Genomic DNA, 19,048 nt, shown 5'->3' with positions numbered 1-19,048 from the left:
TGAGACAAACACCAACGGTCACCTTGTGTGAGACATACACCAACGGTCACCTTGTGTGAGACATACACCAACGGTCACCTTGTGTGAGACATACACCAACGGTCATCTTGTGTGAGACATACATCAACGGTCACCTTGTGTGAGACATACACCAACGGTCCCCTTGTGTGAGACATACACCAACGGTCCCCTTGTGTGAGACATACACCAACGGTGGCCTTGTGTGAGACATACACCAACGGTCACCTTGTGTGAGACATACACCAACGGTCCCCTTGTGTGAGACATACACCAACGGTCCCCTTGTGTGAGACATACACAAACGGTCACCTAGTGTGAGACATACACCAACGGTGGCCTTGTGTGAGACATACACCAACGGTCACCTTGTCTGAGACATACACCAACGGTCACCTTGTGTGAGACATACACCAACGGTGGCCTTGTGTGAGACATACACCAACGGTTACCTTGTGTGAGACAAACACCAACGGTCACCTTGTGTGAGACATACACCAACGGTGGCCTTGTGTGAGACATACACCAACGGTCACCTTGTGTGAGACATACACCAACGGTCCCCTTGTGTGAGACATACACCAACGGTCCCCTTGTGTGAGACATACACCAACGGTCCCCTTGTGTGAGACATACACCAACGGTCCCCTTGTGTGAGACATACACAAACGGTCACCTTGTGTGAGACATACACCAACTGTCACCTTGTGTGAGACATACACCAACGGTGGCCTTGTGTGAGACATACACCAACGGTCCCCTTGTGTGAGACATACACCAACGGTGGCCTTGTGTGAGACATACACCAACGGTCACCTTGTGTGAGACATACACCAACGGTAACTTTGTTTGAGACATACACCAACGGTCACCTTGTGTGAGACATACACCAACTGTCACCTTGTGTGAGACATACACCAACGGTGGCCTTGTGTGAGACATACACAAACGGTCCCCTTGTGTGAGACATACACCAACGGTCCCCTTGTGTGAGACATACACAAACGGTCACCTTGTGTGAGACATACACCAACGGTGGCCTTGTGTGAGACATACACCAACGGTGGCTTGTGTGAGACATACACCAACGGTTACCTTGTGTGAGACAAACACCAACGGTCACCTTGTGTGAGACATACACCAACGGTGGCCTTGTGTGAGACATACACCAACGGTCGCCTTGTGTGAGGCATACACCAACGGTCACCTTGCGTGAGACATACACCAACGGTCACCTTGCGTGAGACATACACCAACGGTCACCTTGTGTGAGACATACACAAACGGTGGCCTTGTGTGAGACATACACCAACGGTCACCTTGTGTGAGACATACACCAACGGTGGCCTTGTCTGAGACATACACCAACGGTGGCCTTGTTTGAGACATACACCAACGGTGGCCTTGTGTGACATACACCAACGGTCACCTTGTGTGAGACATACACCAACGGTCACCTTGTGTGAGACATACACCAACGGTCACCTTGTGTGAGACATACACCAACGGTCACCTTGTGTGAGACATACACCAACGGTCACCTTGTGTGAGACATACACCAACGGTCCCCTTGTGTGAGACATACACCAACGGTGGCCTTGTGTGAGACATACACCAACGGTGGCCTTGTGTGAGACATACACCAACGGTCACCTTGTGTGAGACATACACCAACGGTGGCCTTGTGTGAGACATACACCAACGGTCACCTTGTGTGAGACATACACCAACGGTCACCTTGTGTGAGACATACACCAACGGTCACCTTGTGTGAGACATACACCAACGGTGGCCTTGTGTAAGACATACACCAACGGTCCCCTTGTGTGAGACATACACCAACGGTGGCCTTGTGTGAGACATACACCAACGGTGGCCTTGTGTGAGACATACACCAACGGTCCCCTTGTGTGAGACATACACCAACGGTGGCTTTGTGTGAGACATACACCAACGGTCACCTTGTGTGAGACATACACCAACTGTCACCTTGTGTGAGACATACACCAACGGTGGCCTTGTGTGAGACATACACCAACGGTCCCCTTGTGTGAGACATACACCAACGGTGGCCTTGTGTGAGACATACACCAACGGTCACCTTGTGTGAGACATACACCAACGGTAACTTTGTTTGAGACATACACCAACGGTCACCTTGTGTGAGACATACACCAACTGTCACCTTGTGTGAGACATACACCAACGGTGGCCTTGTGTGAGACATACACCAACGGTCCCCTTGTGTGAGACATACACCAACGGTGGCCTTGTGTGAGACATACACCAACGGTCACCTTGTGTGAGACATACACCAACGGTAACTTTGTTTGAGACATACACCAACGGTCACCTTGTGTGAGACATACATCAACGGTCATCTTGTGTGAGACATACACCAACGGTCACCTTGTGTGAGACATACACCAACGGTCACCTTGTGTGAGACATACACCAACGGTGGCCTTGTGTGAGACAAACACCAACGGTCACCTTGTGTGAGACATACACCAACGGTCACCTTGTGTGAGACATACACCAACGGTCACCTTGTGTGAGACATACACCAACGGTCATCTTGTGTGAGACATACATCAACGGTCACCTTGTGTGAGACATACACCAACGGTCCCCTTGTGTGAGACATACACCAACGGTCCCCTTGTGTGAGACATACACCAACGGTGGCCTTGTGTGAGACATACACCAACGGTCACCTTGTGTGAGACATACACCAACGGTCCCCTTGTGTGAGACATACACCAACGGTCCCCTTGTGTGAGACATACACAAACGGTCACCTAGTGTGAGACATACACCAACGGTGGCCTTGTGTGAGACATACACCAACGGTCACCTTGTCTGAGACATACACCAACGGTCACCTTGTGTGAGACATACACCAACGGTGGCCTTGTGTGAGACATACACCAACGGTTACCTTGTGTGAGACAAACACCAACGGTCACCTTGTGTGAGACATACACCAACGGTGGCCTTGTGTGAGACATACACCAACGGTCACCTTGTGTGAGACATACACCAACGGTCCCCTTGTGTGAGACATACACCAACGGTCCCCTTGTGTGAGACATACACCAACGGTCCCCTTGTGTGAGACATACACCAACGGTCCCCTTGTGTGAGACATACACAAACGGTCACCTTGTGTGAGACATACACCAACTGTCACCTTGTGTGAGACATACACCAACGGTGGCCTTGTGTGAGACATACACCAACGGTCCCCTTGTGTGAGACATACACCAACGGTGGCCTTGTGTGAGACATACACCAACGGTCACCTTGTGTGAGACATACACCAACGGTAACTTTGTTTGAGACATACACCAACGGTCACCTTGTGTGAGACATACACCAACTGTCACCTTGTGTGAGACATACACCATCGGTGGCCTTGTGTGAGACATACACCAACGGTCCCCTTGTGTGAGACATACACCAACGGTGGCCTTGTGTGAGACATACACCAACGGTCACCTTGTGTGAGACATACACCAACGGTAACTTTGTTTGAGACATACACCAACGGTCACCTTGTGTGAGACATACATCAACGGTCATCTTGTGTGAGACATACACCAACGGTCACCTTGTGTGAGACATACACCAACGGTCACCTTGTGTGAGACATACACCAACGGTGGCCTTGTGTGAGACAAACACCAACGGTCACCTTGTGTGAGACATACACCAACGGTCACCTTGTGTGAGACATACACCAACGGTCACCTTGTGTGAGACATACACCAACGGTCATCTTGTGTGAGACATACATCAACGGTCACCTTGTGTGAGACATACACCAACGGTCCCCTTGTGTGAGACATACACCAACGGTCCCCTTGTGTGAGACATACACCAACGGTGGCCTTGTGTGAGACATACACCAACGGTCACCTTGTGTGAGACATACACCAACGGTCCCCTTGTGTGAGACATACACCAACGGTCCCCTTGTGTGAGACATACACAAACGGTCACCTAGTGTGAGACATACACCAACGGTGGCCTTGTGTGAGACATACACCAACGGTCACCTTGTCTGAGACATACACCAACGGTCACCTTGTGTGAGACATACACCAACGGTGGCCTTGTGTGAGACATACACCAACGGTTACCTTGTGTGAGACAAACACCAACGGTCACCTTGTGTGAGACATACACCAACGGTGGCCTTGTGTGAGACATACACCAACGGTCACCTTGTGTGAGACATACACCAACGGTCCCCTTGTGTGAGACATACACCAACGGTCCCCTTGTGTGAGACATACACAAACGGTCACCTTGTGTGAGACATACACCAACGGCGGCCTTGTGTGAGACATACACAAACGGTGGCTTGTGTGAGACATACACCAACGGTGGCCTTGTGTGAGACATACACCAACGGTCACCTTGTGTGAGACATACACCAACGGTCACCTTGTGTGAGACATACACCAACGGTGGCCTTGTGTGAGACATACACAAACGGTCCCCTTGTGTGAGACATACACCAACGGTCCCCTTGTGTGAGACATACACAAACGGTCACCTTGTGTGAGACATACACCAACGGTGGCCTTGTGTGAGACATACACCAACGGTGGCTTGTGTGAGACATACACCAACGGTTACCTTGTGTGAGACAAATACCAACGGTCACCTTGTGTGAGACATACACCAACGGTGGCCTTGTGTGAGACATACACCAACGGTCACCTTGTGTGAGGCATACACCAACGGTCACCTTGCGTGAGACATACACCAACGGTCACCTTGTGTGAGACATACACCAACGGTGGCCTTGTGTGAGACATACACCAACGGTCACCTTGTGTGAGACATACACCAACGGTGGCCTTGTCTGAGACATACACCAACGGTGGCCTTGTTTGAGACATACACCAACGGTGGCCTTGTGTGACATACACCAACGGTCACCTTGTGCGAGACATACACCAACGGTCACCTTGTGTGAGACATACACCAACGGTCACCTTGTGTGAGACATACACCAACGGTCACCTTGTGTGAGACATACACCAACGGTCCCCTTGTGTGAGACATACACCAACGGTGGCCTTGTGTGAGACATACACCAACGGTGGCCTTGTGTGAGACATACACCAACGGTCACCTTGTGTGAGACATACACCAACGGTGGCCTTGTGTGAGACATACACCAACGGTCACCTTGTGTGAGACATACACCAACGGTCACCTTGTGTGAGACATACACCAACGGTCACCTTGTGTGAGACATACACCAACGGTGGCCTTGTGTGAGACATACACCAACGGTCCCCTTGTGTGAGACATACACCAACGGTGGCCTTGTGTGAGACATACACCAACGGTGGCCTTGTGTGAGACGTACACCAACGGTCCCCTTGTGTGAGACATACACCAACGGTGGCTTTGTGTGAGACATACACCAACGGTCACCTTGTGTGAGACATACACCAACTGTCACCTTGTGTGAGACATACACCAACGGTGGCCTTGTGTGAGACATACACCAACGGTCCCCTTGTGTGAGACATACACCAACGGTGGCCTTGTGTGAGACATACACCAACGGTCACCTTGTGTGAGACATACACCAACGGTAACTTTGTTTGAGACATACACCAACGGTCACCTTGTGTGAGACATACACCAACTGTCACCTTGTGTGAGACATACACCAACGGTGGCCTTGTGTGAGACATACACCAACGGTCCCCTTGTGTGAGACATACACCAACGGTGGCCTTGTGTGAGACATACACCAACGGTCACCTTGTGTGAGACATACACCAACGGTAACTTTGTTTGAGACATACACCAACGGTCACCTTGTGTGAGACATACATCAACGGTCATCTTGTGTGAGACATACACCAACGGTCACCTTGTGTGAGACATACATCAACGGTCATCTTGTGTGAGACATACACCAACGGTCACCTTGTGTGAGACATACACCAACGGTGGCCTTGTGTGAGACAAACACCAACGGTCACCTTGTGTGAGACATACACCAACGGTCACCTTGTGTGAGACATACACCAACGGTCACCTTGTGTGAGACATACACCAACGGTCATCTTGTGTGAGACATACATCAACGGTCACCTTGTGTGAGACATACACCAACGGTCCCCTTGTGTGAGACATACACCAACGGTCCCCTTGTGTGAGACATACACCAACGGTGGCCTTGTGTGAGACATACACCAACGGTCACCTTGTGTGAGACATAAACCAACGGTCCCCTTGTGTGAGACATACACCAACGGTCCCCTTGTGTGAGACATACACAAACGGTCACCTTGTGTGAGACATACACCAACGGTGGCCTTGTGTGAAACATACACCAACGGTCACCTTGTCTGAGACATACACCAACGGTCACCTTGTGTGAGACATACACCAACGGTGGCCTTGTGTGAGACATACACCAACGGTTACCTTGTGTGAGACAAACACCAACGGTCACCTTGTGTGAGACATACACCAACGGTGGCCTTGTGTGAGACATACACCAACGGTCACCTTGTGTGAGACATACACCAACGGTCCCCTTGTGTGAGACATACACCAACGGTCCCCTTGTGTGAGACATACACAAACGGTCACCTTGTGTGAGACATACACCAACGGTGGCCTTGTGTGAGACATACACCAACGGTGGCTTGTGTGAGACATACACCAACGGTGGCCTTGTGTGAGACATACACCAACGGTCACCTTGTGTGAGACATACACCAACGGTCACCTTGTGTGAGACATACACCAACGGTTACCTTGTGTGAGACAAACACCAACGGTCGCCTTGTGTGAGACATACACCAACAGTGGCCTTGTGTGAGACATACACCAACGGTCACCTTGCGTGAGACATACACCAACGGTCCCCTTGTGTGAGATATACACCAACGGTGGCCTTGTGCGAGACATACACCAACGGTGGCCTTGTGTGAGACATACACCAACGGTAGCCTTGTGTGACATACACCAACGGTCACCTTGTGTGAGACATACACCAACGGTCACCTTGTGTGAGACATACACCAACGGTCACCTTGTGTGAGACATACACCAACGGTCACCTTGTGTGAGACATACACCAACGGTCCCCTTGTGTGAGACATACACCAACGGTGGCCTTGTGGGAGACATACACCAACGGTCACCTTGTGTGAGACATACACCAACGGTCACCTTGTGTGAGACATACACCAACGGTGGCCTTGTGTGAGACATACACCAACGGTCACCTTGTGTGAGACATACACCAACGGTCACCTTGTGTGAGACATACACCAACGGTCACCTTGTGTGAGACATACACCAACGGTGGCCTTGTGTGAGACATACACCAACGGTCCTCTTGTGTGAGACATACACCAACGGTGGCCTTGTGTGAGACATACACCAACGGTGGCCTTGTGTGAGACATACACCAACGGTGTCCTTGTGTGAGACATACACCAACGGTGGCATTGTGCGAGACATACACCAACGGTCACCTTGTGTAAGACATACACCAACTGTCACCTTGTGTGAGACATACACCAACGGTGGCCTTGTGTGAGACATACACCAACGGTCCCCTTGTGTGAGACATACACCAACGGTGGCCTTGTGTGAGACATACACCAACGGTCACCTTGTGTGAGACATACACCAACGGTAACTTTGTTTGAGACATACACCAACGGTCACCTTGTGTGAGACATACATCAACGGTCATCTTGTGTGAGACATACACCAACGGTCACCTTGTGTGAGACATACATCAACGGTCATCTTGTGTGAGACATACATTAACGGTCACCTTGTGTGAGACATACACCAACGGTGGCCTTGTGTGAGACATACACCAACAGTCACCTTGTGTGAGACATACACCAACGGTCACCTTGTGTGAGACATACACCAACGGTCACCTTGTGTGAGACATACACCAACGGTCATCTTGTGGGAGACATACATCAACGGTCACCTTGTGTGAGACATACACCAACGGTCCCCTTGTGTGAGACATACACCAACGGTCCCCTTGTGTGAGACATACACCAGCGGTGGCCTTGTGTGAGACATACACCAACGGTCACCTTGTGTGAGACATACACCAACGGTCCCCTTGTGTGAGACATACACCAACGGTAACCTTGTGTGAGACATACACCAACGGGAACTGTAGGTAAGCACCACTAGGTAAGAAATGTCAGGTAAGCACTGACAGATAAGTACTGTCAGGTAAGCACTGACAGGCAAGCACTGACAGGTAAGTACTGTCATGTAAGTACTGTCAGGTAAGCACTGACAGGTAAGCACTGACAGGTAAGCACTGACAGGTAAGTACTGTCAGGTAAATACTGTCAGGTAAGCACTGACAGGTATGCACTGACAGGTAAATACTGTCAGGTAAGCACTGACAGGTTAGCACTGACAGGTAAGCACTGACAGGTAAGCACTGTCAGGTAAGCACTGTCAGGTAAGTACTGACAGGTAAGTACTGTCAGGTAAGCACTGTCAGGTAAGCACTGACAGGTAAGCAGTGACAGGTAAGTACAGACAGGTAAGCACTGACAGGTAAGCACAGACAGGTAAGCACTGACAGGTAAGCACTGACAGGTAAGCACTGACAGGTAAGCTATGACAGGTAAGCATTGACAGGTAAGCACTGACAGGTAAACACTGACACGTAAGCACTGTCAGGTAAGCACTGTCAGGTAAGCACTGTCAGGTAAGTACTGTCAGGTAAGCACTGACAGGTAAACACTGACAGGTAAGCACTGACAGGTAAACACTGACAGGTAAGCACTGATAGGTAAGCACCTTTGTGGTCTATGTCAGGAACTTATATATATATTAGAAAATGTACATTGGGTTTATGAGAGTAAATAGTATTGATGTTTCTACATTGTTGTAAAGTCACTAACGCGGAGAGCGTTTCGGGCAGATCTTTAATCTTAAAGATAATTAAGTTTGTATTTGTCGCAAAGTTTTAAGAATATTATTATACACATTGTAAAAAACATAACTATAATATAAGTTATGTTCAACCTAACAACTATAATATAAGTTATGTTCAACCTAACAACTATAATATAAGTTATGTTCAACCTAACAACTATGATATAAGTTATGTTCAACCTAACTACTATGATATAAGTTATGTTCAACCTAACAACTATGATATAAGTTATGTTCAACCTAACAACTATAATATAAGTTATGTTCAACCTATCAACTATGATATAAATTATGTTCAACCTAACAACTATGATATAAGTTATGTTCAACCTAACAACTATAATATAAGTTATGTTCAACCTAACAACTATAATATAAGTTATGTTCAACCTAACAACTATGATATAAGTTATGCTCAACCTAACAACTATGATATAAGTTATGTTCAACCTAACAACTATGATATAAGTTATGTTCAACCTAACAACTATGATATAAGTTATGTTCAACCTAACAACTATGATATAAGTTATTAGCAGTGATTACAATGGTGAAGGTGAATGTCTTAAGCATTGGTGGAGGTGGGTAGCACAAGATACAGGGCGAGTTTAAAGCTCTAGGTAGGAAACTACGAGGATGAAACTAAGTACTTTTTGCTTTTACTTATGAATAAGGCATAGGCTGGACAGCTTTTATTTCGTTGGGGAGTGAGTTCCATAGACTAGGTGTTACGGCCTCTTTGGGTCGTAACCGGGTTCTTGATGGATGAACCTAAGTGATAGTATCCGGCCCCAAGTCGGTAGTGGCTTTCATGAAGTAGACTAGGTAATGCAATAAATAAAAAAGGGGGGATTAACACAACTGATTCCTTTATCAATATATTCCCATCACCTTAAATAAAAACATTAAAATAAAATATTACTACACATAGATGTATATACAGGTGTCTCACACTGAGCACTCTACGACGCCAACACAATGCAGCTTTCGTTAATATTCGTGTTTCCACAACACACAGTACCATTCCCAACCTTACTGGCCACAGTACTGGGAAACACTGGCGAGTCTACCTTTTGCCGTGGCCCAGCCTACCGGCAGTCTCACGAGCGGCCTCTCTGCCCACAACCACTTTCCAGCTAAGTGCTGGCAGAGAACCTCAGCCAAGCGCTGATTGGGGCCTCTACACAGACAAATACAGGGTTATCGCACACATTGCAGAAGCCTCTAGCGACGGGCTAGTAATGCTCCTCGACAGGCACCTCACTGTCGGTCGTCTCTTCCCCGTAGCCAATCCCAGGATACGCTGAATTCTTCCGCTACTACTCCCCTAGCAGAAACTACACTATTCCTGATCGGCGGCGGCTCACTTAGCCTTCAGGCGGGACTAAGTTGGGAGAGTTTAGGCTACCCAGGGCCATCCTCAGTACCACTGCTGCCCCACGTCACCTCTGTGGATACAGACACGTCATCAGTTATAGGTACTGGAGAAACCGGGAAGCAACATACACACTCGGGCATTGACATTTCGCTTGTAGCTCCAACAGATGGCACTGGTCTTGAATCGCCACATCACCAGAGGTCACTCACTACTACCTCACTTGTTAACAAAGGCAGGAATCTTGAGCCATTTGCAGGAATCAGACTGTCTCCACTAGAAGGCGTCGTCCATATGACAGCAGATACTGTGGGGTTAGAGAGCTGACTCACAGATGGAGCTGACGTCGCTACTCCATACTCCGACGATGTAGTCGGGTTCATAACACTAGGTCTCTTTATTTGCATAGAGTGTTTACACAGGTTTAGTTATGTTCTATTATTTGTATTAATACTAAGCATTAATACTCTGCGTATATCAATGAGATATTTATTTCTGGTATGGTGATTATGGGTTCTATAACATCTGTCGTGGAAGAGTTTCAGAACATGGTTTGCATTTAAGAACAAGGTTTTGTACATGTAAATAGGACAAGAGAATGTGTGGATTGAATGAATGTTCAGCATGTTTAGGGATTTAAAAAAAGGGGCTGTGTGTTGTCTGAAAATAGAGTTAGATATTGTTCTGATAGCAGTATTTTTTGCTGAATGATGATGGGCTTGAGGTAATTTGCAGTAGTTTAACCCCATGCACAGATACCATATGTAGGATAGGGATAGATTATCGAGTAGTATAATTAAAGGAGAACAGAGTGGGAAACATAATATTTTATTTTAGAGAGTAAAGTTTTTGAGCCTTTTTTGGCTATGTGTTGTATGTGGGTGCTGAAGTTGAGTCTCTTATCTATGTATAGGCAAGGAACTTTCCATAATTTTTATTGCTGATGTTAACTTTGTCTATCTGAAGTTGAATTAGATTTAATGATTTGCTTCCAAATAAAATGTAGTAAGTTTTTTTCAAGTTTAGTGTGAGTTAGTTAACATTCATGATTGGACTTTTTTCATTCGTTTTTTATAACATTATCTAGTGTGTTTGGGTTGGGGTCTGAGTAGAAAAAGGTAGTATCGTCAGCAAATAGCATAGGTTTAAGAATGTTAGAGACATTAGGCAAATCATTGGTGTATATAAGAAGTAGGAGAGGTCCTAGAATGCTGCTCTGTGGCACTCCTACAGATAATGATTGAGTGGGGGAGGTTATATCATTGATGGCAACATATTGGTGTCTGTCTCCAAGATAGGAGAATATAGTTCAGGGCAAGACCTCGGATTCCATAATGGAGAAGTTTAAGTAAGAGGTAGTTATAGTTAACAGTACCAAAGGCCTTTCTCAGGTCAATGAAGAACCCAACTGGGAACTCATTTTTGTCAAGGGCTGTGTAGATTATATCAAGCAGATATAATTACTCGTGTAGATTATATCAAGTAGATATAATTCCTCTTGTAGATTATATCAAGCAAATATAATTACAGATATTGAGTTACTCGTGCTTTTTAAGGGATATCAGGTAAAGTATGACATTCTAGAGATTTGTTGAATATCAGAGCTATGGGTGGGGCAAGTGCATGAACGGCACTCGTGTAAACCATAGATGGTATTTCACTAGTGTTCCCAGCTTTGATTTTAGTGAGTAAATGAGAGACATAACATCTGCCGAGCTGACTGGTAAAAGGAAAAGAGAGTTAGGATAGCTAACGGTAAGATATGTAGTAACATGTGTCTGAGGAATTTTTTTTGACGACGTGAGCACCAACAGATGGAAAAAAGCTATTAAATTCAGTTGTCATTTCTAAATCTGTTGCAGGTGTGTAACCATCCTTGGAGAGTTTTATCTGCGTGTTATGTGATTGTTGTTTAGATCCTTGATTGACTTAATATGATTTTCATGTTTCCTTTTGCTTCTTTGAATCTACGCCCATAATAGGAATGTTTCGTTCTTCCTGTTATACTGGTAAGCATTAATGAGTATCTCTTAATTAATTAATTTTATTATCTATGTATTTTATAACTAGGCCAATACTATGTTTTTTTCATATTCATGTTTCATGATGATTGCTTTGAGTATGCCACTCGTGAGCAAGGGGTTGTTTAATCTTTTGGCAGTTATTTGCTTGGTGAGGAGAGGACAATGACTGTTGTAGAGGCTATACAGTTTTGGAAAAGAAGGTGTTGACTAATGAATTTATATCCTGTGTATTATTGAATTCAGATTCCAAGTTTACATTGTGAAGTGCAATTGTGAGATTGACTATTGCTGCTTTGCTGTGTAATCTGAAGGTAAGTTTCTTGGTATCCAATGGTGTTATGTCCATGTTTACTAAGAAGATGGTTGGATAGTGGTCAGTTGTTCTGTCAGTGATAATAACAGATGCAGTGGGGGTTATGTTATTCCATAAGTGATCCAAGGTTGTTGCGGATGTTTGAGTGATTCGGGTGGGCCTGGTGATTGTGGGGGTTAGCAATCAGGAGTTCATGCTGTTTAGGAAATTGTCAACATGAGGTCTATATCGTTGACACGCGTCAATATTGAAGTCACTTACTAGAATAACGTGATTTTTGTTGAGCTTGTTGTTTATGATTAGATTTCTTAGGTGATCTGAGAATGCAGTTGTATTAGTATTGGGAAACCTATTGATAGCTCCAATTGTCAAGGAGGATTTGAGGGATTTAATCGAGAATTGAGCAAAGGTAGAATCACAATAGTCGTCTCTATCACTAATAACACTAGTGAAAATGAAGGTGTTATAGTAATAGATAGCTGTGCCACCTCCTTTTTTATTTGGTCAACAATTGTGAATGGCTTTATAACTGGGCAAGTTGTAAAGTTGGGTATGGTCCTTACTTAGCCATGTGCAGGAGATGAGTCACAATAACGGGGCTAAAGTATGTTGACCAGACCACACACTAGAAGGTGAAAGGACGACGACATTTGGGTTCGTCTTGGACCATTATCAAGTCGTGTGTATCAAACACATGACTTGATAATGGTCCAGGACGGACCGAAACGTCGTCGTTTCTCCATCTTCTGATGTGTGGTTTCGTTAACGTAATTTCTTTACGTGTGGGTGTGCACATCATGCCTGATATGAGATAACAATGAGTGCGAGGATGGACACCCAAGATTCGCCTTGAACATTTCCTCCATTCACAATTAAGCATACCAAGATCAGCCTTTTGTTGGTCCTATAGTTCACATCTATACAGGCTTAAATATTGAGTGCTAAATAACCTTACTTTTGAAAGATATTAAGATGACCGAATTTACTCCTAATGACATGTGTTCTAACTTTAGGTCGCTAATAGCATAACAAAATTTGAAAAGTTGTCCCTTTGAGGATATAATATGCCACAGATATTTGTCAGTATACTTTACAGAAATCTCTGCTTAGTAAATATAATTTTGGATCAATATAAATTGAATCCAGTGAGTTAAAACAAGCTAGGGCACACTTGGCAGGATTCAACGTTAGGTTGTATTCTGCACTATATCTTTCACATATTGCTATCAAGGGGTCCATAGCATCTTTGGTGGGTGCGAGTAGAACTAGATCATCAGCATAACAGAAACATTGGCCGTAATACTGCCTGTGTGACAGCCAGCTTATGGCTCTTGGGATCAAGATAGACAACAAATGATATAGGACTAAACACTGCACCTTGTTTGACTCCATTTTTAGGAAGAAATATTCATAGAGGACAATACTCCAATTCACAGCTAATATACATACCTCATAAGAAATATATAAATAATCTAGTAATGACAGGGCATACTTCTCTGTTAAGCAATTCTCTAAACATTTGATGCATGCAACTTTTTCAAAAGCTTTGGAAGCATCAGGAAATAAAGAGAGAACAGAACTACCTTACGAGTTGTAGAACTGAATCGTTTCCGCCACCATGAAACTACAGAGCGTTGTTGAGTCAACCTGTTCTCGCGAGCGTTCCCAACGTCAAGAACTGTCATACTGAAGTGCCTTATCCTAACCTACCAGACGACTCACGAACAGAAAAAGGCATATGATATCAATTGCGTGAGCTGCTCCCATTTTCTAATGCGACAATTTTTAGCTTTAGGTAAAGTATACGTCAAAATGCGAAGTGCTATTAGGAGGACGCGAGACTGAGCAACCATTTCTGTATGCAAACTGAAGGTCAGAGGCGTCCAGTTGGTCAGCTGGAACGTCAGTAAGTAATCAAATTCTTTGTTTAATTTAGTGTTATTAGTGTTTAGTGGGGGAGTAAAGTGTTATCACTTTACTCCCCTGCGGGCACAAAGTTGGGACAACTACTTTTCTCTTGAATCTGAGCGAGCGACATATTTTTATGTCTGATGAACAAATATTTCTAAAAAATTCAATTCTTATCCAATCAACTTGTGGATAGTATGAAGATGTTTGCCATGAAATTTCAATTTACGTTTTCTTTATTAGCCACATAGCCTATTTGAAAGAACGGAATTGTCTTGTATCTTCGTGGTAGAACTATTGTATTGTAGACATGGCGAGTGTGGGCGACGAAGTTTCTTTATTTGGTGCCGGTCTAACGCATCCGTGTGTGATATTTTATAAATATGTTCTTCTAGAACATTTTATTGCGAAAACATTGGTACAAAAATGAAATACATACGTAGAAAATTAAGGTCAGGACAGTGAAAAGAATATTCACTTTTCAATACTGGTTACACTAAAATCCAGTAACAAGTAACGCTTCGCCCACTTCCCACACTCTTGCGGGTGGGCCGCTACCATGATTCTACATTTATATGCATATGTCCGTGTAGAGAATTTTATTGTAATCTCAGAGATACCAAATTTAACGCTATAGGACAAGTGTGGAGTTGACAACCCTGAAAAGAATGAAAACATCTCGTCGCTGTTTGGAGCTCACGGCTAGTGATCGACGAAGATTCTTTATTTGGTGCCGGTCTAACGCATCCTTGTGTGACATTTTATACATATGTTCTTCTAGAACATTCTATTGCGAACACATTGGTACAAAAATGAAATACGTACGTAGAAAATTAAGGTCAGGACAGTGAAAAGAGTTTACACTTTTCCGGGTTGCCGCTCGATCACCCAAAACACCAGCACTTAGCACTATTTTTGTTGTTGTTTGCCGGGCGCGCTACAGTGCGTTCATAGTCCGTTTAGGTCAATAGTTCTGTAGTTGTCAGTGGAGGACACAGAAGCTTGACAGTTCTTAGGTATGGTAACAAGTACAGTGTTTATTACAGGTGGTGCTGTACCTGAAGTGTTTATTACAGGTGGTGCTGTACCTGAAGTGTTTATTACAGGTGGTGCTGTACCTGGAGTGTTTATTACAGGTGGTGCTGTACCTGGAGTGTTTATTACAGATGGTGCTGTACCTGGAGTGTTTATTACAGGTGGTGCTGTACCTGGAAGTGTTTATTACAGGTGGTGCTGTACCTGGAAGTGTTTATTACAGGTGGTGCTGTACCTGGAAGTGTTTATTACAGGTGATGCTGTACCTGGAGTGTTTATTACAGGTGGTGCTGTACCTGGAGTGTTTATTACAGATGGTGCTGTACCTGGAGTGTTTATTACAGGTGGTGCTGTACCTGGAAGTGTTAATTACAGGTGGTGCTGTACCTGGAGTGTTTATTACAGGCGGTGCTGTACCTGGAAGTGTTTATTACAGGCGGTGCTGTACCTGGAGTGTTTATTACAGGTGGTGCTGTACCTGGAGTGTTTAATACAGGTGGTGCTGTACCTGGAAGTGTTTATTACAGGTGGTGCTGTACCTGAAGTGTTTATTACAGGTGGTGCTGTACCTGGAGTGTTTATTACAGGCGGTGCTGTACCTGGAGTGTTTATTACAGGTGGTGCTGTACCTGGAGTGTTTATTACAGGTGGTGCTGTACCTGGAAGTGTTTATTACAGGCGGTGCTGTACCTGGAGTGTTTATTACAGGTGGTGCTGTACCTGGAGTGTTTATTACAGGCGGTGCTGTACCTGGAGTGTTTATTACAGGTGGTGCTGTACCTGGAGTGTTTATTACAGATGGTGCTGTACCTGGAGTGTTTATTACAGATGGTGCTGTACCTGGAAGTGTTTATTACAGGTGGTGCTGTACCTGGAAGTGTTTATTACAGGCGGTGCTGTACCTGGAGTGTTTATTACAGGTGGTGCTGTACCTGGAGTGTTTATTACAGGTGGTGCTGTACCTGAAGTGTTTATTACAGGTAGTGCTGTACCTGGAGTGTTTATTACAGGTGGTGCTGTACCTGGAGTGTTTATTACAGGTGGTGCTGTACCTGGAGTGTTTATTACAGGTGGTGCTGTACCTGGAGTGTTTATTACAGGTGGTGCTGTACCTGGAAGTGTTTATTACAGGTGGTGCTGTACCTGGAGTGTTTATTACAGGTGGTGCTGTACCTGGAGTGTTTATTACAGGTGGTGCTGTACCTGAAGTGTTTATTACAGGTAGTGCTGTACCTGGAGTGTTTATTACAGGTGGTGCTGTACCTGGAAGTGTTTATTACAGGTGGTGCTGTACCTGGAGTGTTTATTACAGGTGGTGCTGTACCTGGAAGTGTTTATTACAGATGGTGCTGTACCTGGAGTGTTTATTACAGGTGGTGCTGTACCTGAAGTGTTTATTACAGATGGTGCTGTACCTGGAGTGTTTATTACAGGTGGTGCTGTACCTGGAGTATTTATTACAGGTGGTGCTGTACCTGGGAGTGTTTATTACAGGTTGTGCTGTACCTGGAGTATTTATTACAGGTGGTGCTGTACCTGGAGTGTTTATTACAGGTGGTGCTGTACCTGGAGTATTTATTACAGGTGGTGCTGTACCTGGAGTGTTTATTACAGGTGGTGCTGTACCTGGAAGTGTTTATTACAGGTGGTGCTGTACCTGGAGTGTTTATTACAGGTGGTGCTGTACCTGGAGTGTTTATTACAGGTGGTGCTGTACCTGGAAGTGTTTATTACAGGTGGTGCTGTACCTGGAGTGTTTATTACAGGTGGTGCTGTACCTGGAAGTGTTTATTACAGGTGGTGCTGTACCTGGAGTATTTATTACAGGTGGTGCTGTACCTGGAGTGTTTATTACAGGTGGTGCTGTACCTGGAAGACAAAAGACTGTAAGACACACAGACAGACAAACAGTTCCAACATTCCATGTTAATGGTTGTCACAGCACATGTTAAAGGGACTATCATAACTCTCAATGTTTAGCTTTCATAACCATTACAGGTGTTAGAGTGTGCAGGTGTTTAACATTAGGGGCAGGACGCATACAGGTCTCGCATACAGCTGCAGTTAGGTCACTTTCGCTCTCATCTCTCCTATCTCTCCCACTCTTGTACAACCTTAAATATTTCTCTTTGGAAACATGAGATGTATTATTGTACCAGAGACTTCGTCACTATTATTGTGCCAGAGGCCTCGTCACCATTATTGTACCAGAGACTTCGTCACTATTATTGTGCCAGAGCCCTCGTCACCATTATTGTACCAGAGGCCTCGTCACCATTATTGCACCAGAGGCCTCGTCACCATTATTGTACCAGGGACCACGTCCATGACTTGTCACCATCATTGTACCAGAGGCTTCGTCCATGACTTGTCATCATTATTGTACCAGAGGCCTCGTCCATGACCTGTCACCATTATTGTACCAGAGGCCTCGTCCGTGACTTGTCACCATTATTGTACCAGAGGCCTCGTCCGTGACCTGTCACCATTATTGTACCAGAGGCCTCGTCCGTGACTTGTCACCATTATTGTACCAGAGGCCTCGTCCATGACCTGTCACCATTATTGTACCAGAGGCCTCGTCCGTGACTTGTCACCATTATTGTACCAGAGGCCTCGTCCATGACTTGTCACCATTATTGTACCAGAGGCCTCGTCACTATTATTGTACCAGAGGTCTCGTCCATGACTTGTCACCATTATTGTACCAGAGGCCTCGTCCATGACTTGTCACCATTATTGTACCAGAGGCCTCGTCCGTGACTTGTCACCATTATTGTACCAGAGGCCTCGTCCGTGACCTGTCACCATTATTGTACCAGAGGCCTCGTCCATGACTTGTCATCATTATTGTACCAGAGGCCTCGTCCGTGACTTGTCACCATTATTGTACCAGAGGCCTCGTCCGTGACCTGTCACCATTATTGTACCAGAGGCGTCATCCATGACTTGTCACCATTATTGTACCAGAGGCCTCGTCCATGACTTGTCACCATTATTGTACCAGAGGCCTCGTCCGTGACCTGTCACCATTATTGTACCAGAGGCGTCGTCCGTGACTTGTCACCATTATTGTACCAGAGGTCTCGTCCATGACTTGTCACCATTATTGTACCAGAGGCCTCGTCCATGACTTGTCACCATTATTGTACCAGAGGCCTCGTCCATGAACTGTCACCATTATTGTACCAGAGGCCTCGTCCGTGACTTGTCACCATTATTGTACCAGAGGCCTCGTCCATGACTTGTCACCATTATTGTACCAGAGGCCTCGTCCATGACCTGTCACCATTATTGTACCAGAGGCCTCGTCCGTGACTTGTCACCATTATTGTACCAGAGGCTTCGTCCGTGACTTGTCACCATTATTGTACCAGAGGCATCGTCAGTGACTAG

This window comes from Procambarus clarkii, chromosome 46 (genome assembly GCF_040958095.1).
Source record: "Procambarus clarkii isolate CNS0578487 chromosome 46, FALCON_Pclarkii_2.0, whole genome shotgun sequence".
Taxonomy (NCBI): Eukaryota; Metazoa; Arthropoda; class Malacostraca; order Decapoda; family Cambaridae; genus Procambarus; species Procambarus clarkii.
The sequence above is the reverse complement of the archived record's forward strand: the minus strand, read 5'-3'. Positions refer to the sequence as shown.